Source organism: Eubalaena glacialis, chromosome 14 (genome assembly GCF_028564815.1).
Source record: "Eubalaena glacialis isolate mEubGla1 chromosome 14, mEubGla1.1.hap2.+ XY, whole genome shotgun sequence".
Taxonomy (NCBI): Eukaryota; Metazoa; Chordata; class Mammalia; order Artiodactyla; family Balaenidae; genus Eubalaena; species Eubalaena glacialis.
Window position 1 is genome coordinate 56,618,630 of NC_083729.1, and position 24,092 is coordinate 56,642,721.

The following is a 24,092-nucleotide window of genomic DNA, read 5'->3' on the forward strand; positions in this document are numbered from 1 at the left end:
TTTTTAATCACAGTGTCAATTTCAGTACTTGTGATTCATCTTGTATTAAGTTTAAGGTGTACAGCATAATGATTTGACTTACATACATCATGATTACCACAGTAAGCTTAGTGAACATCCATCATCTCATATAGATAAAAATTTAAAAGGAAAATATATTTTATTCTTGTGACGAGAACTCAGGATTTACTCTCAACAACGTTCACATATAACATATAGCTGTGTTAATATATTAATCATGTTGTACATTACATCCCTAGTACTTACTTATAACTGGACATTTCTGCCTTTTGACCACTTTCATCCAGTCCCCCCTCCCCCTCCCCCCTGCCTCTTGGAACCACAAATCTGATCTTTTTTCCTATGAGTTTGTTCGTTTGTTTGTTTTTGAAGTATCATTGACCCACAACACTATGTTAGTTCCTGGTGCACAACATAGTGATTCAATATTTCTATACATTACAAAATGATCACCTAGACTACAGTCCACTCTTGTTATTTGTGGTAATTATGTTTTATAAAGTCACTGTGAACACTGCATTAGCAAATCCTGAATCGTTGCTCTTAAGGGAAATACAGGGTTAGGTTCCTGTGAACCTCTGTCCCAACCGATTAAGACATAACCTTGTATGTGTGTTTCTGTTTAAAGACCCCTTGTTTAATATATATATTGTTGCTTCATTAACATTGGACTCATGGCCAACAGCACCATAACTCATGCCCGAATGAAGCTTTTCAACTTACGTATTTTCTCCATAGGGCACATCACAGCCTTCTTGTGCTCAGGAACACTAGACAGCACGTTGGCACTATGCTTGGCAGCCATTTTCAACAGCAAAATCACCAAGAAAAATAAAAAATTACATAAGAAAGTGGCACTTAAAGAAACTACAAAAAACTGTTGTTTGCAGTGTGAGAGCTGAAATAAGGAGGCACAGTGTCATCCTATTCAACTCAGCTGGGATGTGTGTGTTGGATTTTTTGTTGTTCTGCATGTGTCTGTGAACGACTGCAGAGGTGCCTGTGAGTATTGATTTGAGGGTTACAAATAAATTTTAGTGAGTAGGTGAGTTTGCAGATATAGAATCTGTTAATGAGGATTGACTATAATTTGAAAACCAGTGTTGAAAGATAATCTTGGGGTGAGGGGTGGGGTGCAGAATTGGAACAGGTTTTCTGGAGTTTTTGAGAACGTTCAGGACGTATCACTCAGCAGCTACCTGTGCTGAACCCATTGGTGAAGGCGTGCCTTCAGGTTGGAGGGGGAGAAGGAGGAAGAGAGGAAGTGTGGCCCCCAGAGTAGTAAGGAGAAAATGAAGGCATGGTGTCAGGTCCCAAGAATCCAGGAAGTGGGGACATGAGAGTAATGGGAGAATTCTCTGGAATCAGGGTGACTGAGTATGAAGACGTAGAACAGGCATGAGGAAAAGGAGCAGGAAGAATGAGGCTGCCGTGAATGGTAGAACCACCATGTGATTTGGGTCAATGCAGTAAAAGCTCAGACAGACTGGTTCTTCGGCAGAGGGCTGCTATACCTCTTTTCTGCTTAGAGCCCTCTGAGTGAATTTTTTTACTTTTCAACCAGTTGTGCTACCTGCTATGGGCTGCAGGAGAGGGGAGGACAGCAGTGGGTCCCTGTTCCACCCTTTTGGGGCACGTCAGGGATGTCTGGGGTAGAGGCCTCATGCCATGGACTTTCTTGCAGATGATTTAAGGAAGGATGCAGGACTGGTTTTCACTGGCAAAGAGAAATTAAAGCTAGAGATTTGATCCTATAAGAGGTCTTTGAACTTAGAAACACAGACGCATATGTGTCAAGAATGGAAACTGGCGAAGACTGTGTTCCATAGTTTGAACTTAATTGCTTTTGGTATGTACTTGAAAAGATAAAAAAATGTCCCAGGACGTTTAACTTCAGAAAGTCATTCTGTTGTGCTGCACAGTAAGTGATTTTCACAAGATTTTGGCTAAGATATTCAGTATCAATATGCGGGAATGGTTTCAATATGTGGTAGGCCAATAAAAACAAAGTCACTGTGACCCATGCTTTGCAGATCTAAGAGGGACAGAGGAGCAAGTAGCGATAATTAATTCCAGTTTTGTGGGAAGTACTGTAGCTATGCAGCCACACACCTCTGTCCTGCACCCTGCTTTGTGTATCTTCTTAGGGAGGGGCCTAATGCTGCAGTCAGTGGCTTCTGAGGGGGCACTGACATGATGTGGTTATATGGCAAGGCCTAAGAGTGGGCCCTGTGGAGAAGGGGAGTGCTGATTTCATCTGGAATCATGGAACCCATAGAAGTGGCCACTGGGCTTGGAAAACTCACGTGAGCAGTGAGCCTCATTGGGAGGAAACAGGACCTCCACCCCCCCCCCCCCCCCGCCCCCCATTGCTTTGCTGCTGGCTCTGTAGGCAGGAATGTTGTCCAGAGCCTTTGAATCACTTCCTTGCTTCCAGGGCAGTCAGAGCCAAGCACTGGGGTGAGGATGGCATGGTCTTCTCTTGTGTGTTAATACATCAGCATTCCCTTCCTCTTCTCTGCCTGACGGGGGTGGGGCGATGTCTTCCTGGTGTTAAAGTGGAGTGAAGCATGTGTGTGAGGTAGAGGATCGGGTAAGAAGTGAGGGTCGGGTATCTGGAAACCTACCCACCATGCTCAAATAGTGCTCAAAATATGGAGACCATTTATTTTTTATTGCAATGTATTTAATTGACATATAACATTAGCTTCAAGTGTATAACATAGCAATTCAGTATTTGTTTATATTGTGAAATCACCATAATAAGTCTAGTTAACATCTGTAACCATGGAGACTATTGTTTGTAATTGATAATCTTGTTCGAAGCCCCTATTTGTACAGACTCACCAAAAAGAAGTTAAATTTGCCCACTTGAGTAAAACTGGGTTCTTCTACTTTGGAACAGTATTTTCCAGGTAAGCTCAGAGTCTATGGGCTTCAGCTTTTTCTTTCAGGCTTTCTCCTTCTCTCATTCCCTCTTCTCCTTTACCTTGAGTGACATCTGGGCACAGGAAAAGGCTTATATAACATTGTCAACATTGAGGGTAGGGGCAGGATGTGTTTGTTGTACACTTGTTGTCCTTTTCTGCTGGCTTCTGTTGACCTGCCTTCAAGGTTGCTGATCTTATCTCTCCTTGGGAGTTAGTTTCTGCTTAGTAGTAGATTGTCAGTGGTAGGTGTCTTTGGTTGGTGTGTCTCATGATGGTCTGGCTGGGCCCAAGCAGTGCATGGTAGTACCCCCTAGGGTTAGTATCTTCCACTTTGCCTCTCACTGCTATAGACCCTCCGAGTCTTAGCCAGGAACTCCCATCAGAGCTGGCTTTAGGCGGCCTACTTTTCAGCTTCTGCTTTAGGATCTCTTGCCACATGCCAGGCAGCCTTCAGGAAACACTCTCTTAATTCTTAGCTACCTTCTCCCATGTCCACCACTAGGCTCATGGGGAACTTCAAGACATCCCCATGTGAGGTGTAGTGAGGAAACGAGAATATTAACTCCGGCCCAACTACTTGGGCATTTCCCTCAGCTGATGATATTCTACTGCTTCTGAACTGCATGGACCAAGTGTGTGTGTGTTTGTGTGTGTGTATGTGTGTACATGTACATGTTGGGGGAGCAGTGGAAGGAGGGAGAAATGAAAGCACCACCCTAAGTTTTATTTTGCATTTACCAGGTTATTATAAAGGATATAGTAAAGGATACAGGTGAACAGCTAGATGGAAGAGGTGCACAGTCAAGGTATGTGGGAAAGGGTGTGGAGCTTCCATGCCCTCTCCAGGTGCACCGCCCTCCCAGCACCTCCGTGTGTTCACCGATCTGGAAACTCTGAAGCCCATCATTTAGGATTCTTACGGAAGATTCACTATGTAGGTATGATTGATTAAATCATTGGCCTAAATATTTTTGGATTTGCTTATCTATCCATCTGGATTTTTGCCACCTCACTCTCCCCCGTCTTCCAGGGCCAACCCCTGGTAGGTGATGAGATGTATGGAAAGTCTACCTCCTGCTCCTTCTATCTGGCAGAAATTGCCTTACATCCTGCCCTATGTGCTCTCTATTCTGTGGCTCATGCAAAAACTCTGTGCTTAGTCCCCTGAGCTTTGTTCTTAATATGTACAAAGATGATTTTTGAATACAAATAATACGTTTTTCTCTTTCAACAAAAGTGATTTCTAAGATAGTAGTTTTTCTCTAGCTTGAGAAATCTTATATAAAACACAGCAAAAAAACAAAACAAAACAGGATTTCTTGGTTCAAGGTTTTGCCTCCTCTTACCCTGAAACAACAAAGGCCATTGATTCTGTGGGTAGAGAGCTGTGGGGCAACATGATTTATGGGTAATGAAAAATACATTAGTGTAATATTTAAAAAAATATGGCAGAAAGGGTTGGGGACTTATGGGTTAGAAGAAATGGATCAAATGAGGCTGCTTGCATGCTGGGGCAGCTGAGTCAAAGGAAAATGTAGCTGGATTGCCACAGCTGGATTTCCTTGGGGTGTGTGGTTGCGTTTCTCAGCCTTGCTGAACAGGGTCAGCAGATGTGAGTCACAAAACCAACTGTGGGAAGAAAGACAAACACAGCCCCTCATATCATGGCGGCACAGGGCGGATGGAGGCTCTTGTGAGCTTGTGAACTCTTCTTCCTCAGAGATCCTTTTTCTCTAGTTTACTTAAAGCTGATCCAGCCAATCTTGAGGGGTCAGAAGGCTTTTTCTATAAAGAGCCAAATAATAAATATTTTCGGCTTTTTGGGCCTTTTGATGTCTGTCACAAGTACTCTGCCATTGTAATGGGGAGCAGCCATGTAATACATAAATGAATGAATGGGCCCATATTCCAATAAAACTTTATTTACAAAACCAGGCAGCGGGCCAAATTTGGCCTGAAGGTGGTAGTTTGTTGACCTCTGATCTGGAGAGAAGTACCAAGTCAGTGTAGTAAAAGAACTGGCTGAACTGATCCCTCTATCCCGTGTCTGCCTAACACACACACACACACACACACACACACACACACACACACTCTCTCTCTCTCTCTCTCGTACACACTCACACACTTTCTGCATACATAGACCAGACCATTTTTTTAAAAAGTTGAAGTATAGTTGATTTACTATGTTTTGTTAGTTTCAGGTGTACAGCAAAGTGATTCAGTTATACATTGTATATCTGTTCTTTTTCAGATTCTTTTCCATTATAGGGTATTACAAGATACTGAATATAGTTCCCTGTGCTTGTGGTTTGTCCGTTTTATATATAGTAGTGTGTGTCTGTTAATCCCAAACTCCTAATTTATCCCTCCCCTCTCCTTTCTCCTTCAGACCATGTTTTTTGCATTATTATGACTGTGACTTTGACTTTGTCAATCAAGTGTCCAGAATGTGGGGACAGAAATCCTGAATTGATGGGTTTTTTTCTTTCAGCTTTTGAAATACTCGTCAAGCTCAATGACTTGTTATTTACAGAGGTAGTTTGAATTTTTAAATTCTGTTACTACTTTTTGCCCTGGGAAATCTCCAGCTTGGCTCATGTTTGATTTCCAGGTCTTCGGTGCAGGGCTGGGTATTCAGGAGGCCACTGTGCTCATTAGTGGAGAAGGGCCAGGTGAGCAGATGCTCCTTACAACCACAAACTGCAGGATAAGTAAGCTGTTCCATGTGTATTTGAGAGCACGTATTAGTTTCCTATGGCTGTCCTAAGAAACTACCGCACGCTTTGTGGCTTAAAATAGCACAGATTTATTATGTTACAGTGCTGTAAGTTAGCAGTTTGACATGGGTCTCCCGGGGCTGAAATTAAGGTGTGGTGAGGCTGTGGTTCTTTCTGGAGGCTCTAAGGGAGAAGCTGTCTCCTTGCTGTTCTGACTTCTAGAGACTGTCCACGTCTCTTGGTTTGCGGCCCCCTGCCTCCGTCTTCAAAGTCAGCAGCGTTCCACCTCTGACGCTCTTCAGTAGTCACACTGCCCTCTGACTTACTGTAGCTGGGAATATTTCTTTGTTTCTGAGCATTGTGAATCCACCTGATTACACTGGGCCCGTCTGTAAACTCCAGGATAATCTCTCTGTGTCAAGGTCTTTAACATTAACATCTGGAAAGTGTCTTTTGTCATGTAGTGTAACATACTTACAGGTTCCAGGGACTAGGAGTAGGAGATCCTTGGCGGGCTATTATTCTGCCTACCCCAGAGCAGCAACCTGACTTGGGCTTTTCTCTTGCTTTCTGGGCACATAGAAGTGCTGGATAAGTCACTTAAATTTATTGGGATCTCAGTTTCTGTTTGAGGGGATCAGCTGAGTGGAAGCCAGAGTCCACTGTGTTAGTGGGGAATGGCCTTCCTCAGGGGGAGGTGGGTGGTGTCATGGACGGGCACTGAGCTCACAGTCTGAGGACTTAGGTTCTGTTCCTGTCTCTGCTGGACACCTTACTTGCCATCTCTGTCCTTTGTTTTATCTTCTATAACACAAGGAAGGTGGATTAGGCAGTGGTTTTCTAAACCTTCAAGCAGTAGAGAGCTTTCTTCAAGTCAAGCCTGTAGAACTCCAGGTAAGAGAGGAGCTGCCCTGATGGAAGCAAGGGTGGGGAACCTGGAGCCCTCCCTACAGACCTCCAGGGGTACAGCTTCTTTCCAGGGTACCTTGGAACACTGTTTGGAGATCATTGGACTAGATCAGGTGTCAGCTAATGGTAGCCCGTAGGCTAAATCAGGTCTGAGGACTGTCTTTGTTCGGTCTGTGAACCAAGAGTTATATATGTATATATATGTATGTGTGTATCTATGTATCTATTTATCTATCTAATTTTTCATTGTGGTAAAACACACATAACATAAAATTTACTGTCTTAACCATTTTTAAGTGTACAGTTCAGTGGCATAAGTACATCCACATATTTGTGCAACCATCACCACCACTCACCTCCTGAACTCTTTTCAGTGAAACTCCCCAGTCCCTCTCTGACCAGCCCTTGGCAACCCCCATTCTACTTTCTTTGTCTATGAATTTGACTACTCTGGGTATCTCATATAAGTGGAATCATACAGAGTTTTTCTTTTTGTCACTGGCTTATTTCACTTAGCATGATGTCTTTAAGCTTCATCTTACGGTGTGTGTCAGAATTTCCTTTCTTTTTAAGGCTGAAAAATAATCCATTATATATATTTACCATATTTTTTTATCCATTTATCTGTTGGTGGAAACTTGGGTTGCTTCTACCTTTTGACTATTGTCAATAATGCTGCTGGGAACATGGGTGTGCAAATATCTCTTTGAGAACTTGTTTTCTTTTTTATAATTGTTTCAAACTTTATTGAGATATAATTGATGTATGATATTGTGTAAGTTTAAGATGTACAACATGTTGATTTGATATACTTAAGTACTGCAATATGGTTATCACCATAGCATTAGATAACACCTCCATCATGTCACATAATTACCATTTTTTTTTTGTGATGAGGACATTTAAGATCTACTCTCCTAGCAATTTTCAAGTGTATAATACAACATATTAACTGTAATCACCGTGCTGTACATTAGATCACCAGAACTTATTCATCTTTTGCCTGGAAGTTTGTACCCTTTGACCAGTATCTCCCCATTTCCGCCAACGGCCAATACCTGGTAACTGCCATTTTAGTCTCTGTTTCTATGAATTTGGATTTTTTAGATTCCACATATAAGCGATATCATACAGTATTTGTCTTTATCTATCTGACTTATTTCACTAAGCATAATGTTCTGTCAGTCCATTTTGCTGCAAATGGCAGAATTTCATTTTTTAATGGCTGAGTAATATTCCATTGTATATATGTGTATATATATATATATATATATGTATATATACACTTATGTATATTTATAATCCATTCATTTGTTGATGGACATTTGGGTTGTTTCCATATCCTGGCTGTTGTAAATAGTGCTGCTGTGGGTGCATATATCTTTTCAAATTAGTGTTTTCATTTTTTCCGGATATATACCCAGGAGTGGAATTGCTGGATCATATGGTAATTCTATTTTTAGTTTTTTGAGGACCCTCCATACTGTTTTCCATAGTAGCTGCACCAATTTACATTCCCACCAGCAGTGTAGAGGGGTTCACTTTTCTTCACATCCTTGCCAGCATTTGTTATTTGTAGACTTTTGACAGGTGTGAGGTGATACCTCGTTGTAGTTTTGATGTGCATTTCTCTAATAATTAGTGATGCTGAGTATCTTTTCACGTACTTGTTAGCCATCTGTATGTCTTCTTTGGAAAAATGTCTGTTTCGGTCTTCTTTCCATTTTTTGATTGAGTTTTGCATTTTCGATATTGAGTTGTATGACTGTTTATATATATATATATTTGGATATTAACCCCTTGTTGGTCATTCATTTGCAGATATTTTCTCCCATTCTGTAGGTTGTCTTTTCGTTTTGTTGATGGTTTGCTTTGCTGTGCAAAAGCTTTTAAGTTTAATTAGGTCCTGTTTGTTTACTTTTATCTTTCTTTTGCCTTAGGAGACAGATCCAAAAAAATATTGCTACAATTTATGTCAAAGACTGTCTGCCTGTGTTCTCTTCTAGGAGTTTTATGGTTTTGGGTCTTACATTTTGGTCTTTAGTCCATTTTGAGTTTATTTTTGTATATGGTCTGAGGAAGTATTTCTAATCTCATTGTTTTACATATGGCTGTCCAGTTAGTATCGTATTTTTTTGATTACTGTAGCTCTGTAAATAAGTTTTGAAGTGAGGAAATGTGAGGCCTCCAGCGATTTTTATGTTTTTAAAGGATTGTTTTTTAGAAAAGAAGAATACATGACAGAGAGAGTTTGTGCCCCACAAAATCTAAAATATTTACTACCTGGCTCTTTACAGAAAACGTTTGCTGACCCCTGGACTAGATAATCTCTCAAGTTCCTTTAACGTATAATATGTAGGTCAGTTCACACAATGAGCATCAGAGATTTCCTTTACTAGTGTGTCTACTGAAGGCCAGACTGTCACAGAGAGGATATAACTCTTCTATATTTAATAAATATGATGATTAGTGCACTAAGAGAAAATACACTTTGATTATATTGCTAGTAGGTTAAACTCTCATCTTGGTTTTCTCTCACCAATCATACAAAATACCAAGATATTGGGAAGCATGAGTTTGGGAATGGGCCACCTTGCTCTGAGGCCTTCGTATTGCACAGTTATGGCACAAATTGTCAATCACTTTAGGCATTTCAGTCAGGCTTCTAAGTTGCAAACTGCAAAGATGGACTCTCGCAACAAAGAATTCATTGGAAGAATATTTGTAGCTAACAGAGTTGCCATGAGGCTCCGGACATGAGCAGGAGAGCAGGGAGGTTCTATGTTCAGAATCACTGTATGAGTCATGCTACAGAATCATCTGTCAAGACCACCGCTGGCTGCCAGCAAGCAAGAATTCTCTGCCGGCAACAGGTGCAGATCCAGGCAAGCACATCTTCCTGGTCATGCCTAGGTGGTGCCACACCTTAGCTGTTTGGAGAACTGGCATAGTGAGTGTCTGGAGAGGCCAGATGAGGGACTCATAGGGCATAGGAAAGGGGCTGAGATGCTATGTAGCCAAGAAAATGACAAATGTCCGCTTAAATTACACATGTTTCTTGAGGACAGAGCCACAAAACACTCATACAATGGAAATGCCATTGACACCCAGTGGGAGGGAATTCAAGAAATATTAAGTGATCAGAATAGGGATGGTACTGAGTTTGCTGAGATTGTATTAAATATTTCATAGACGCATACCTAAGAAAGATCTATTTCAAGAACTCAGAGTACTTGGATAATAGGGCTCATGTTCCATTTTGTGGATAATTAGAGAAAAAGTTACAGATCTGCCTCTGCCCTTAGCACGGGACTAGCAGAGTTTGCCGTGCTCCATCCCAACATCCATCTTGCAGCCTCAATGGCCCTTTTAAGAACCAGAAAGAGCAGAGCTGGTAGCTCCTGTCTGGTGTAAATTACAACCATCAGAATATGTCCTAAGGAAATTGTGGAGGCTGTGTACCATGGTGGCAGCGTTGCTGATAACAGATACAAATGGGAATCAACTTAAAAGTCCAGCAAAAGGGGATTTACTGAATCAATTATGTATGTCCATAAAATGGAATGCTACAAGGCTATTAAAAAGGTATTGGAGATAAATATTTATCGACATCAGAAGATATTCATGGTTTATTAATGAAGAAAAATACATTATGTAGCAGCATGTTTAACAACTAAAAAACCAGCATGTGTATACATGTGTGTATGCACATATGTACATTACTTTTTATATATATATAAATTTACTTTAAATAGATACATTTATATTATAAAGATATACACAAAACTGTTAACAGTGTTTGACTGTGGGTAATGGGATAATGGTCAATTTTTATTTTCTTCTTGCACACCAAGTTTTCCTTTTCGTGTAGCACTTGGGCCTTTCCTTTGAGTATGGTTCTGTTAACTAGAATTCTGAGTCATTTTTCTTATGTAAACCAAACCATCTCCATTTTTCTTGTTTGGGTCCTTTTAGATTTTTACAATATTCTCAATCTTTAACAGTTGTTAAATCTATCCCTAATTCCACAGTGACTTAAAAAAAAAAACTCACTGTGTCCTCTCAATGCAATTTAGTTTTCATGGAAACAAACAACTCTGTTTTAGTTCTCTTATCTCGTTGTTTTTATACATTTAAGCAAATTGCATACTTGTAATAGTAGGTACACTTGGTGTAGACAGTTTGGGCCTCTTGTTATCAGAACTGGTAGAAGTGGAGGTGTCCAGGAATACTGGGGAGTAGCCTGTTGACTGTAGGTATTCAGTATGTCCTGGCATTTGCCTGTGGGTTTCAGAGGGGGAATAGGGAATATTGGTTAATCTGGCCAGAGTTGGTTAAGTGAGGTTCCGTTGAAAAGGCTTCTATTTCGTATATATTTTGCTTTCATCACATCTCCGCTTCTGCTCACATCTTCCACTCTCCCCAGCTGACCTGACTATGCTATTTGGAGAACTGATACTCTCACGCTTATTTTGAAAACACAAGGGCTTCTTCTCCCAATGTATAGAGGACTTCATATCAGCCACTCTGTCCTTCCTCCTGAAGCTGGGCTTCCTTTGTCGTGTTCCTTGTTGAAACACAAAGCAGGGGCTTGTTCTGGTGGGCTCGCACTTCCTGTTCTTAGGGTCCATGGCTCTTGATTCTACTGACTTTCTCTCAGCAGGCAGTGTATGGGACCGTGTGTTAGGGGCTGGGTGTAGCCATTCCTGCCCGGTCCCTGCTGCTATTTCATGGCCATGTGCAGCCTCATTTTGCCTGTTATTCCTTTGGGTCTGGGTTTTCTCCACAGAGTACTACATAAAAGGTCTTCAGTAAATACTGAGAGAATATGGTATGTCTGGAATAATTTCCAGAGGGACCTGCAGTTCTACTGATAGATTGTAGAGCAGAATTCCTTTCTAAATGCTTTAATTACTTGTTTAGGCATTGCTTTCTTATTAATCCAGGCTCCTTGGCACTTTATTTCTTTCTGCCAGCTGGGTTGCTGACTTCTTCAAAAATAGCATGGTGCTTACATTTTGTGGGCTAGTTTATGAGTCAGTTGGCAGCTGATCAGTACTGGTTCCTCACTGCCAAGATTAGCACATTTTCTTTGTTATCACCTGGATGTCCTGTTGAGTTGGATTACATGGGGCCTCATAAGCAGATTGTACTAGGAACTCTAGGAGGAGTAGATCTTGCATGAGAGAACATGTCTCGCGTTTGATGAATGGAAATCATGAATAAAATTCCTAAAATGCCATCACCTGTGTAATATTTAGAGATTGAATTATGAAAGTCCTTCACCCATTGGAATCCAGGGAATCAACCAAATAACTTCAGAGTTGCTGATTATTTGGAGTTGTATCATTATACCTACTGTCTTCCCAGAACTGATTATTATTTCTTTTTCAAAGTTTTGGGTTGAGTAAATATTTTTTCCCATATAGGAAAATAATTTCAAGAGCAAGTTACCACATCTTATATTTTCTTTCCTTCTTTTCTGTAAAATTATGCAACCACAAATTCTGATTTACTGATAGCATAAAATTTGCACAAGTTTGGCCACATGAAATAGTCAGGGACTTACACAGTGATTTACAAATGTTCACCAGTTGATCAGGGCCTTGTCCTGCTGCTTCTTAAGAGCCAGGGGATATTTCCAGGTATGACCCCAAGAGATCCTAATATATACTATCTGGGTGTGACCTAGGAGTTTTTATTTTAAGATATTTATCATGTGATTCTGATGTGTGTTAAGTGGGAACACCCAACACTTCAGAAAACTGTCCTTTATTTACAGTCTCTTGTAAGGTGGACCCTAGGTCAGTAGTTCACAGATTTTAATGTGCATTGGAATCACTTGGGGAGCTTGTTCAGTATGAAGATTCACAGATCTCCTCCCTAGAGGGTCTGATTCACTAGGAATATTGTAGGGCCAGGGATGCTCCACTTTAAAGGTGCAGCCCAGTGACCCTGATACAGGTGGTTTACAAGACCACAGTTTGGGAAACACATTGGTGGTGAGAAATGACAAAACAGAAGCCAGGTTTGTGTACTCTCGGAAGACATATATGGAGGTTCACGTTTTATTTAGGATAACTCAATTAGGATTAAAATGCGGATGACAACGATAGGATTTATATCAAAAGGTTTTTAGAGAGGATTAAGTGAAGGAATGGAAGCACCATGCCTGGCACAGAGTAAATGTTCTATAATATAACCCTGAGTTATTGCTGAACCCAGTACTTCACTTTTTATTGGTGTTCTTTGCTTGCTCGTTTTTGGTGAGCATTATTCAATTCGTATTCATTTTTACTTTTTCTCTTCATTACCAACAGTGTTCTAGTTTCCTTTTTGAGATAATTTCTCACTATACACAAATTTATTGTTTGACATTATAGAGTTGCTGTGTAGTTGATGATTAGAGAAATAAAACATAAATTGAAGTGGGGAAGCCAAGACGTCAGCTAGGTTTCCTCATCAGCTAAATAATTCCCTTTCATCCACTGGTCTTTTAGTGTCCACAAGTAAAAGAATCACCACAAGGATTGCTAGGGACTGTTAAATCCACAGATGACAGAGATTTGTATCATTATTTAGTTATAAACAGTGCTTTTTAAAAGAATCTGTTGAGTTACATAGAGATGACAATATATTTGCAGAATAGAACAAGTAAATGAGAGTAATGTTAGGTACCACACTGAGCCAAGGACTTTCTGAGGCACTGCCTGATTCCCAATCTGCAAGTGATGTTCTTGTGAGAAAATTGAAAAAATTAGAGGTATGGTATTGTTCAGTTAGATGTATAGAGGGTAGAAGAACTTGAAAGATGGATGGCTAATGGATCAATGCAAGGCATCCTGCAGAAGTCTGCCTTAGACCAGGCCTGGCCAAGCTTTTCTCAATATAGATGGTATGGTCACCATGTTTGAGTATGACACGGAACTGGGAGGACTAAGATGTATGTAAGATGATAGAATCTGGAACATCAGTGATCTTGGAAGGCTAGATCCAGGGTTGAATGTTAAAAAAAAAATCACACTTGATAGCAATAAAGGTGAAGTCCTCTATTTAGATTATCAAAACCAACCAACCAACCAACCAACCAACCAACCAGTCAACTAACCAATAAGTGATATGAATACGAAGTGTAGAGGAGTGGCTTAACAGAAGTTCTTGACTCAGAGGTTTTAGTTCACTCATTCATTCAGCAACATATTGACCACTTTCTATGTGCCGTACACTTTACTAGAGGTGTGCTCTCCAGTAAGGCAGCCACAAGCCACCTGTGCTATGAAGCACTTGAATTGTGGCTAGTCTGAATTGAGATGTTCTGTAAATATAAAATACACACAGTATTTTGCAGGCTTGGTGTGAAGAAAGGAATGTGAAATATCTCATTAATAATTTTTTATATTATGTGTTGAAATGACATCTTGAATACATTTGGTAAAGTAAAATGATTATTGAAATAAATTTAACCTGTTTCTCTTTACTTTTTAAAATGTGACTACTAGGAAATTTAAAATTGTGTATGTGGCTCACATTATATTTCTATTGGCCAGTACTGCCCTGGTCACTGTGCATACATCATTGAGTAAAACAAGGTCTCTGTCTACTTTTATTCATTCAGCAAACAATTATTGTTTGCAAACAATACTTTGTGCCAGGCATCATTCTGTTAGGGCGTATATTCCAAATGAGGAAGATGAATCATAAAAAAGTAACCAAATAAATAAACAAGATCTTTTCATGTAGAGTGAAATGCTGTGATGAACATACAACAGAGTGATGTAATAATGGTTGCGGGGGAGAGATAGGAGTTTCTACTGTGAGGTTGGGGAAGGTCTTACCGTAGCGGTGCCATTTTAGCTGAGACTTGAGTTACCAAGAAGGAACTAGACATAGGAAAACTGTCAGAGGGGACAGTTTATAGCCATAGGAAACACCAACTGCAAAGGCCCTGAGGCAGGAATACGCACGGCATGTCTGAGAAGCAGCAAGAAGTCCTGTGTGGTAGGGGCTGAGTTGATAAGAGGAAGCAAGAGCCAAATAGTGGGGGCCTTGTAGGCTGTTGCAGGGACTTTGGCTTTTATTTTAAGGGCAAGGTGAAGTCATTGGAGGGTATAAAGCAGGTGAGTGACATGACTGATTGTAAATTTTGATGGCGTCATTCTGTTTAGAAGATGAATGAGAGTGAGCACAGGGAGACTGGTAATGTGGGCAAGAGGTAATGGTGATCTGGAGTAGGATGTTGATAGTGAAGTTGGAAAGAAGCCCCTGACTTGAGAGGTAGGTCTGTTGAGCCTTATTGATGGATTGATGTGGTGTGTGGGGAATCAAGGAATTAGGTGCAAACTTAGCATTCATCAGAGTGTGATGTCATGGCCAGAAACAAAGAAAAGCCACCCAACCGTGATAGTCAGTGTGATCTGAAGCTGCCCTGGTAGAATTTGGCATTTGCAGAGAAGTGTGAAGGCTCCACTTTGTTCAGTGTCTGCTAAACCATGGGTAAAGATCAGACAAGAAGATGACTCAGGTTGTTCATTGCCAACATTGAGATTCTTGACTTCCTTGATGTGTATTTCCAAGGAATAAGTTCTCATTTATTCTAAGATCTTTCTTCCACCAGCCTGCACTGGGGTAATGTGTGCTGTGGCATGTATGATGGTTATGAATGCAGGCTCCAAAGTTAGGTATATCTCAGTTCCAATCTCATCACCAGACACAGTTACTATGTAACTTCTCTGGGCTTTGTGATCCTCATCTGTAAAATTGACCTGAACATTTTAGTTCCTATCTCAGAGATGCTGTGACTATTAAATGACATAATGCATGTAAAAGACTTAGCCCAAAGTCCGGCACACAATAGGTGCCCAGTAAATGCTATCGTTAAATATTTATTGAGTATCTACTATGCTCCAGGCTTTGTGCAAAGTTCTTAGAGTTGTCGAACTGCAAGTGAATGTTATGGTTCTAGTGTAACCCCCTGCGTTTACAGCTGAGGAGACCGAGGTCCCAAATGGTGATCTGACTGACCTAGACTGGATTTAGATCTCCTCTGTCCTGCAGACGATTGGGTTCAGGCTCTTGTTTGCCCATTCATTTCCTGGCCAACCTCTCCTCCAATCTTCTTCTCCTTTCTTCTTTCTATCAATTCAACAACTATTTATTGAGCATCTACTATATCCCTGGAGCCAGTTAGATGTAGAGCAGTGGTTCTCAACTGGTTGGGGATTTTTGCCCCCCAGGGACATTTGTCAGTGTCTGGTGACATTTTTGGTTGTCACAACTGGCATCTAGTGGATTGAAGCCAAGGATGCTGCTAAACATAATGCACAGGAGGACAACCCCTCCTAAAAGAGAGTTATTTGGCCCATGGTACTGAGGTTGGGAAACCCAGATGTAGAGGATATACAGAGAATGAAGTGTGTGTGTGTGTGTGTGTGTGTGTGTGTGTGTGTGTGTGTGTGTATATATATATATATATTTTTTTCCCCCCCTTGAAAGGGATTCCTGCCCCAAGGCAGGGTTGGGTGGGTGGATGGGTGGGGAATACTCTTGATGCCCTGTGATAAGTCCCTTCAGAACAGCAGTGTCCACCATGAACGCTTTCTGGATTTTGGGGCCCTAACTGCTTTCCTTCAGACAGCACTTACAGAGAATCTACATGGGCAGAGTGATTATTAAATAAAATGGGGGGAGCCACAGAGCCAAATGAAGGCACGTTATATATCCCTTCCTGAGGGCTCAAACTGGGAGGAAGCTTCTGGCTTCTCAGGGTTCCTCAGTAAAGTCTCCCCTTTCCATTTTGGGCAATACCCCAAGTGAGCAAAACCAAAACAAACAGGGACAACATTGGCAATATATACGTTTATTCATTTTAAAAGCAAAGCCTTCACCCCATTATTATTATTATAATTAATACTTATAGGAAATTTGGAAAAATATATAAAAGGCATAAATAACCTCTGTTAACATTTTGCTTTTTTTCTATGCTTGTCTTTTCACTTTACACAGTGGGGATCATTCTGAATGAACAAACTTGTAGACTGCATTTAATGTGACTTTCTTTCATTGTATACATGTTACCTCTATGGACACATTTGTGCATAAAACTCTTCCTATATTTAGGGCTTTTTTGGATAAATTCTCAGAAGTGAAATTACTAATTTAGAAGTGTAAGTAATTTTAAGGATTTGATATATATTGAAAATTGCTTTCCATAAGAGATTATTCCAATTACATTCTTACTGGCAATGTATGGCATTGCCCTCAAAAGTTAATCTTAAAAATCATGGGTTTGGGTAGTGTGATTCTAAGCTAGCCAATGGCAGGGATCAAGTCATATATTTCTTGGAATATATGGAGGGATATATATATATATATATATATATATATATATATATGTGTGTGTGTGTGTGTGTGTATATTTATGACATAGTAGTAAATGCTTAATGAAATTCTCGTTGATTTAACTTGCAGTATTGGGCAGTATTGAGTTCAGTGTTCACAGTGCATTTTTTATGGAAGATTTAAATATCTCAGTTTTATCATGTTGCAAATGCACTATTTTGCATTCACAGTATGAAATCCTTACTGTATTTTGAACTATTTCCATGACTGCAGCATTTCATAAATATGTACCGTAGTGTTAGTGTTTGTGACATCACCATGGTTTGTGCAGCTATTTTACTCTGCTCTAGAGAAATGTGGATGAGAGTTTTATCTTTATTTCTTTTCCTTTCCTTTCTTCTTTTTTAAATTTAAAAACTGCCACGCAAAAAGCCATTCCTCAAGGAATGGAATACAAATTTGCCTTTCCCTGCTACAAGTTGGAACACACAAATATTATGGCAATGAAAAAGTATGCAGTTCTAATTTTATGGTAGAATCTCTGTGTCTGCAGTATCAGAGAAGGCACTTCCTTGAAGTGAGTACAGGAATATGTTTTCACAACTTAGCAATAAACTGAATTTCTTTAAAGGAGCTTTTATTTTTCCCTACTGCTTCAATTATAAAATTGGAGATAGAGACTCATAAAAAGGGGGAAAAATCAATGATAGACTGAGTTGAAATATTTGACAAGGGAGTAATTTAAGACTGGTCCAACAGAGGCCATAGACTGTTACAGGAGAATAAATGTAAATGATTAATAACATATAAAAAGTTCAACTTCACTAATAAAGAAATGCAAATTGAAATGAGATACCATTTCTGCTTATCAAATTGGCAAAAATAGATATTCTTCAATGTTGATAAGGATACAGTGAAATACATTTGCAGACATCACTGTTTGAAATGTAAATTGGCATTAGCATTATAGAAATCAATTTAGCAAAATGTATTAAGAACTTAAAAAGAATTCACATCCTTTTTGACTCATTTATTTCCCTTTTATAAATATAAAGTAAGTTATTCAGAAATTTGTACTAATATGTATGTCCAAATATGTTCAGTGCATTGTTATTTATAATAGTCAAATATTAAAAATAATTTAAATATTCAACAGTAGGAAATTGCTTAATTACACTATGGTGTATATGCCTTCCTAACCAAGATTAAGTGCGGTTCAAAAACTAACAACATTGCACCAACCCAGACATGATGAATAAGAATCATTTAAGTGCCCCAGTACTTTCTGAGGGTGGAAGTGAATCATCTGTAGGTTTAGAAAGCTCACACGTGATTCTCATTTAAAACCAAATTTGAGAACAATGGATATATAATGTGATGCTACTGTTAAACCTGCCAGCTTCTCTACCATCTTCCACAGCACATGTTAATTTATTGAATTACTTTTTGCCTTACATTGAACAGTTGTACCAAAAAATACCCACATAACATTTGCAATAGGGAGATCACTTTCTAGATTATCCCTAAAAGCTGGGATATCATCATTTCCTCTGAGAACGGTGCCTGGCATATGAAGCTCGATGGATGTTGTTGAAGGAATGAGAAGGTGGGCAACGGTTCCTATGGCTTCCATGTCTGTACTCTAACAGTCTGTTTCTATACTACTTATTGTTAGATGAGACATTTTTTTTAGGTTCCCCAAATCCAGGTTGTACTGGGTTAGTCATTTGTCTTTAGGTATGATTTTTGTTTTTAAGATTTTTTTGATGTGGACCATTTTTAAAGTCTTTACTGAACTTGTTACAGTATTGCTTCTCTTTTTTTTTATGTTTTGGTTTTTTGGCTGTGAGACATGTGGGATGGAACCCAGTCCCCCTGCTTTGGAAGGCGAAGACTTAACCCCTGGACTGCTAGGGAAGTTCCTTTAGGTATGATCTTGATTATGTCCGTCAGGATCCTGGCAAGAAATAAGTAGCAACCTCAAACTAGGAATTTACAAAGTGGATCACAAAGGTGTAAGCAGAGTTACAGGAAACCAGCCAGAGGGAGTGCAGCACACTGGGAAGTAACAGTGGGGAGTGGTTACCACTCGGGGGTCTAAGGGGCAAGAGAAGAGCAGTATGGGACAGGATGGCAGCTCCACGGAGAGGGCTGGCTGATGGGAGCAGTAGCACAGCAGAGTATCTCAGCCAACCCAGGGCCTCCTGCAGGAAGGAGTGGCAGGAACAGACACTTGGCTTTCACTCTCCGCCTCCTCCTTGTGTTTTCCATGGGCCCAAACCAGCTGAACGCCAGAGGGCCAGGGAGCCCTTGGTGCAGCCAATATATGTCAGCCTCTTGGCGCACAGAGGTGAGTGGGGAAGGGTGGAAAAGATGTCAGGAGTCGCAGGGGAAGGTACCCAGCACAGGGATAGACTTGTGATAGATAACGTGGAAGCAGTTCTTGCTTTCTAGTCTTCCTACCCTCAACCCCATTGGCTTGGTGGATGAATCAGGTTCTGGCAGCTTCTTTGTCTTAGTCTTAGAATCAGAGCACAGACCACGGAGAAGAGAGCAAGCAGCGTTTTTTTCCCCATGACTTGCTTGTCAAAGCATTAAGGTTTTAGGTGGATAATATCTGTAAGAGACAGGAGTTACAAACCGTTTTGTGTAAGGAAAACCACATACAGAGCTTTCACTTGCCAATGGATGTGTTCTGCTGAAAGCTCCAATTGGATGTGGTTGTCTTTTATGGCCTTTTATGCCCAGAGACACATCCTCTGGGCACAAAGCACATAAGCAGCAGGCACTAAGAATGTAGAGCACCGTTTCCTCCTCCCTGGAACACTGCCTTTAGGAATGCAGCACATAGATCCAAGACCATCTGGTTCCTGCTTTTTGGACATAACAGTCATGTGTCTTGTGGGTGGATAGTATGGTTGTGCCCAGAGTCTGTCTCCTTTTTTCAGTAATATTAGAGGGTTTGTGTGAGGGAAAGCCAGGAGAAGACCAAGGAGGGTCTTTAACTACATAATAAAGAATAAAGAAGCCAAAAATAGTTGTTTCATGGAGGAACTGGATTCACCCAGGGCAGCAGGAACTACCTGGGGATAACTAGGGTCTTTTGAGGATCACAGTGTGATGCAATAACTCTTTCAAGCAAGTGGGGGCACCACTGAAGCTAACGGTAGTCTGGGATCCTGACCCAGTCTGGGATCCTGACCCAGTCTTACGTGCGTCTCAGGGGAGCAACTTAATTCCTGGGCTGTACATAGTAGCTTGGAATGTGCATAAAAAAGCTACAAGAAGATTCAAATGGAGTGGTACTTGAACTCTGCCTTACAGGCATATGGGGAGTAGTCCATTGGCATGGAGCAAGAGTGTCAAAGTAAATAGCAGAATGGAGGTCATTTTTACATATTTTATTTCCAGTGCATCTTACACTTTAGATGAGTAACACCCTCTGTGAACTTCTGCAGATGGAATCAAAACTGTTTAATGAACAAGTGACTTTTAGTGCTTTATTTTCATCTAGAGCTTCATTTGAAACAGATCATCATTAGCTTTATGGTTTTAATTGTATTGAAATTCCTTATTGTAACCTATTGCTTTATAGCATTAGTCCATTAACCTGGGTGCCACAGAGCATAGTTTTAGAGCCTGTATTTATGTCTAGACTAATTGCATGGATGCTTTCAGTATAGAATGAGGTATTTTTCAGATCACCACAGGAAAAATAATCTGAACCCCCTTCCAAAATTCAGGATTTGGAATAATAAGAACCAACACACAACAAAACAAAACAAAAAACCCCTGCACATTATTCTGAATTTTTCTTGCTTTGAAATACCTAGTGCTCTATCAACAAGGAATTGCAGAATAGTAATTCTCACAGTATGTGATGCTGCCACATGTTTTTCATTTGGAAGTACTGTGGGAAGCACTGGACTCTGGGCTCCCCAATCAAAACCAGGTGGTTAATGGTTACAAACTGAAGGACCGTGAGGAAATCTGTGCCTTGCTCATTAGGACAAATGGAGATAGAGCATCCAGGCTGCTGGCTGCGGGCTTAGAAGCTCAAACAAACAAGAATGACCAAGGCCCAGCTCCCTGTGGGGACCTCCATTAATAACCCAGAAGGTGGCACAGCTGTTAACGCCCTGTTGACCTGAAGCATTTCTTCCTGGAGTGGGAAAGTGACTGATGGGGACTCCAGCATGTTGTGATCACACAGGGTGTTTTCACTTCTGCTGGAGGAAGGAACATTGAAGTTGGAATTGGGCCCTTTGTTACCTCCCAGATGCTCAGCAGCAGGGGTGTTTATAATGCCCATCAACCAGGCTTTCCGTTGCACCTGTTGGGGGACCAGCTGCAGAAAGCAGGTGTATCTGGGGACTGAAAGGACGGGTGACTGTGGAGAATGCTGAGGGCTGCCAGATGTATTCCACATAAACACCGGGCCAGCAGCTGGGGGGGACAGAAAAGATGTGGATTTAATTAAAAGTGATGTGCAAATTTGATTATTAATTTCAACCCACTGTGTGAATGTAATATATACACATGCACACACACATATATATAAAATATGTATTTCAGAACAAATCAATGGAATGTGTTGATGTAAGCATGAGATTCACTTTTCACCAATTCCATGCACAGTATGTTTTATTCATTGGTCCACACATTGTTCATTACATTTCCATGTCCATTAAAAATATTTTTCCCAGGCAGGAAGCTAAAATTCCAGTTTTATTTTTGAATGCCTTGCAATCCTAAGAACACACAGTTGTCAACTTAAAATAGAGAAACTGAATCAGGCAGCCTCTGAAGCCTGCATTTATGTCTGGAGTAGTTCTATGGAACAATCAGTGTATGATGGGCAACTTTGATCACAATTGTTTGTGCTGTGGATGGTGGACTCTCATGAGATTGGACCAACCCCTTCGTTTCTTATGTGCCCCCTACACCAGGAGCCGAGAGACAGCAGTGCTCTGTGAGAAGGTGAAGCTCAGGGGGGAGTTGATGCCGCTTTCCTGGATTCTGTGTCCTGCGCATAAGATGCGTAAGAAGCCCAAGGAGAACTTTGTGTGGCTGGCTTTGCAATGCAGGTGTGTGGAGGGTCTTCTCATTTAGCAATCTGAAAGTATGGGGCTTTGCTCACCACTCAAGAGAGCTCGAGGTGAGAATGCTCTCTACCTTGGGAACAAACACCCTTTTTGGTTTTGAGCAGCGCTTTAAACTGGCACTGGCCAAAGAAGATAGTGGCAAAGTCTTGGCGTCAGAGCTGAGGATAAAATCAGAGGTCCTGAGACTACTGTCTCTAGGGGCCTTCAGGGGACTCTCCCGCTTGACTTGGAGTGCCACATTCTCCGTATTCTTTTAGAATATTGGTTCTTATCTGAGAGCCCCTTGAAACTGTAGGCAAAATGTTGTGTATGTGTGAATATGTGCATTTTTCTTAGTGGTGGTTAGTATGTTGTTTTCTTCAGATTCTCGAAGCTCCCAAAGCTCAAGACCTAAGGAGAATAGTGTTTCTTTCTTTCTTTTTTATGGCCGTGCCGTGAGGCTTCGTAGTTCCCTGACCAGGGATTGAACTGGGGACCCCTACAGTGGAAGTGTGGAGTCCTAACCACTGGACTGCCAGGGAATTCTTGGAGAACAATGTTTCTTAGGTGAGCTTTTGTCTTTAAGAGCATCTTACTTCTCTTGAGGAAATTTATTCATAGCAAGAAATGATAATGAGAGTAGCAACAATAATAATAATAGTTAACACTTGTGGCATTCAGTACATTCCAGGCACTGTGCTGAGAACTCTACATATGTTAGTTCATTTAATAAGGTGTCTACAATTGTCAAAAACAAAACAGAGTATTGGGCAATAATGAATAATTACAGACATATTGAATAAAGATATACAAGGGCTTCGCTGCTCTGGTCTTGAATGCCAGTCCTTTCCAATATTTATTTAACTCAGTGCATTAGTTTTCTTTGCTGGATAACAAATTACCACAAACTTAGTGGCTTTAAAAAAGATGCCCACTTATTTCACAGTTTCCATAGGCCAGGAGTCCAGGTAAGCCTTCTCTAGATTGTCAAGGCTTCCTAAGCTATAATACAGGTGTCAGCTGGGGCCATGGTCTATTCTGAGGCTTGACTGGGGAAAGATGTACTTACATGCTCCCTCTGATTGTTGGCATAAATCATCTCCCCTTTTTCTTGCTGGCTGTTGGCTGGAGGTACTGTTCAGCTACTAAAGGCTGCCTACTATATGACCCTCTCATAATAAGGCAGTTTACTTCTTCAGAGCCAGCAAGGGAGCCTCTCTCTCCTGTCTGCTAAGATAAAGTCTTATAGGTAACAGCATGATCATGGGAGTAACAGCCTGTGACATAAAATGTATCCTAATCAAGGGAGTGACAGCCTGTCACTTGTGATATTCTTTTGGTTAGAAGCAAGTCACAGGTTCCATCCAAACTCAAGGAGAGAGGACTGTACAAGGATGTGACTCATTGGGGGTCATAACCAACACTGTGTGCTGGCACAGTATAAGCTAGTTGTTTGAAATACATGTATCAGGGAGCATCATTTTCCATTTCAGCTTTTTGCTTCCAGTCTATAGGGAGCACTGTCTGCTTCCCAGATGTGCTTTGCATGCCCATGTCGCTGAGCCTTTGCTCTCAGCTGTGCTCCCAGCTTGCAGTGCCCTCCCATGTCCTCTCCATCTGTTACAGTCATTGTCAGACTAAAAGGCTCAGCTCCAATACTGTGGCTTTCCCGAAACCTTCCCCATCCTTCCATCACTGTGGGTGGCATAGGAGCATATGGTTGTACCTTTCCTATAGCAAGCATTTAATTCTGGATTGCATTATAGTTACTGGTGTAAATATCTATCTAGCTCAGAAAAGGAATCACATCTTATGTATTATATATACATTTAAAAAATTTTTTGTCAGAGCCCATTATTTTTGTTGAATGAAAGCCCAATGTTTGTTGAATAAATTTCCCTGCCAAAATTGACCCAGCTTTTAAATTTCTCCCTTTTTTAAGGAATGAAAATAATCAACAATCCATCATTGGTATTGGTTTGGGTTTCTTCTTTTAAAATGGGGACAGAAAACTTGCCTTAAGCTCTCTCCTTTTCTCTCTACCCCAAATGAACTATAGCAAGTACCCCTGCAGGATCCACTCAGGGCCT